We start from the raw sequence: 2,149 nt of genomic DNA, 5'->3' as shown, positions 1-2,149 counted from the left end.
CCTGGGCCAGTGGAAGGTTCCCCTGCCATGGCAGGGCTGGCACTGGATGAGCTTTAAGGTCCTTTCCAACCAAAACCATTCCACAATCTCCTTAAATGACATCTGTGGGTTGTGGCCACCCACACCAAGAGCTGGAGAAACCTCCATGTGACCATCACAAGATCTGCACTGTGGCCCCAGAGAGGCTGCACCCTCCTCTTGGGGACATCAGCTGGTGTCACCCGCCCAGGGTGAGGCAGCAGAGTTGTCCCCCAGCTTTGGTGGCTGTGTCATTCCAGCTCAGGGAGCAGCACAAAGCCTTCAATTGGAGGGACAGGAGCTTTCCTGAAGGACACCCACAGCAGGGAAACCTCGTGTTTAGAGAGAAAAGATTAAAAACGTCTAAATATTAATAAAGAGAAAGATAAAATGGGTAATTATTGCTGGCACTCATTGATTTGCAGCCGCTGGGGACTCGTACAGGTCTGATTGATGTCACAGTGTGCCGTGGCCCGGATCCATCACTCACCCTGGGTTGTTGTTCAGGTGTTTCGGGGTGTCAAACTAAAATCAGATAAAACTGGCAGTGAATGGTGGTGCCGAGGGAGCTCCAGTGTCCCCAGATTCGCCCCGTGCTCCCATCCTGTCAGCACGACACGACCGTCTCTGGAAAGATCCAGCACTGAAGCCCCCGCCTTGGGGAGCTCTTCCCTGTGTTTCGTTTGCAAACAGAAATTTCAATACAAGCTTCTGGAGCACAGGAAAGAAATTACTGCAAGACTCAGAATAGCAAATTAAATCATACAAGCGAGTGACAATATGCTGCCAGCTTTCTCCTCCAGAAGGACATCAAGGGTTAGATCTCAACTCACTGCTTTCTCCCACACAATAAAACATCATTTTCACAGCTTCTCCTCGTTTCTCTTTGGCCAGCTCTGCCTCTCTCTGCTCACAGAATTGCTTTTTGTAGCACGGGGCTTTATAAAACACGTCAGGGTCCTGGAGCAGCGGAGCCGTGCATGACATTACCATAACATTATTCCTCTCTATTCAAACACCCAGCCTGGCCCAATTTACTTCACTTGTAACTTTCTTCCCCTCCTTAATAATAATCCTTTTATGAGCACAGAGCAACGATAACTCTCCTTATCGTCCCCTCTGTGCAGGGCAGCTCCTGGAGCACGGCAGGCAGGAGCTGCTCTGCTCAAAGCCAGGTCTTTGCCTGGGGAAGCTTTCAGGAGCTGCTGCATCAATAATTACCTCTGTCCTGATCAGGGACCGCCTGCACCCCCTTTTATTTCCTTCCTAATTAAGGTGTTGCCCTGCAGAGGGGAGGCACCTTTATAACCCCCCCAGGGGAGGGTTTAGTGGGGGGTTACAGCGGGGTTTGGGGGAGACGCTGCTCGTGGTGCTGCAGAGTTGCCTGAAATCGTGTAAAACCGAGGGAAACACCCCAAAACTGCCAAACTGAGGGAGGCACCCAGAGCAACGACCCTAAAACCGTATAAAACCGAGGGCAACACCCCAAACGTGTGCCAAACTGAGGGAGGCACTCAGAGCACCCGCTGAACACGGAGGGGAGGCAGCTGCAGCACCAGCAGAGCCTCCCCACAGGGCTGGGGGCGCGGGGGGAAAGGGTGAGGGGGGTCGCATCCCCTGTGTGGGGAGAGCTGGGGGGCTCAGCACCCTCGGGCCGCGGCGGGGACAGGCGGGGACGGCGGCGGAGCGCAGCGCGGAGCAGCAGTGGGCTCTCGTGGTGGAGGGACCCAACTGCAGAGCGCGGACACCGCCGGGGCTGCGCCTTCCCCGGCCCGGGAGCTGCAGGAGCCCGCAAGGAACCAGCCAGGGAACGCGTGGGGAGGGGAAGGAGGAGCAGCCCCGGCCAGGCTGGCGCGGGTGGCCCGTGGAGGTCACCCTCGGCCAGAGTCACCTGCTTGGGTTTACGGAGAAGGTGGGCTCAGGGAGAGCCAGACACCCCCGAGAGAAGGTCCCCCCACCTCTTGCAGAGCTCTGTGCCTGGTGTGAGAGGGGGAATCACGTCCTTCCTCCTGAGAAAGGGCCCCAGGAGCCTCCCAGGTCCCTGCAGGCGGCTGGGGAAGGTTCTGGGCTCCCTTGTGCAGCGGCGCCTGCACCCAGCTCCTCACACACCTCATGCTCAGGGAGGGATTGC

This window comes from Corvus brachyrhynchos, unplaced genomic scaffold, assembly GCF_000691975.1.
Source record: "Corvus brachyrhynchos isolate BGI_N302 unplaced genomic scaffold, ASM69197v1 scaffold616, whole genome shotgun sequence".
Taxonomy (NCBI): Eukaryota; Metazoa; Chordata; class Aves; order Passeriformes; family Corvidae; genus Corvus; species Corvus brachyrhynchos.
Note: the sequence above shows the minus strand (reverse complement) of the source record.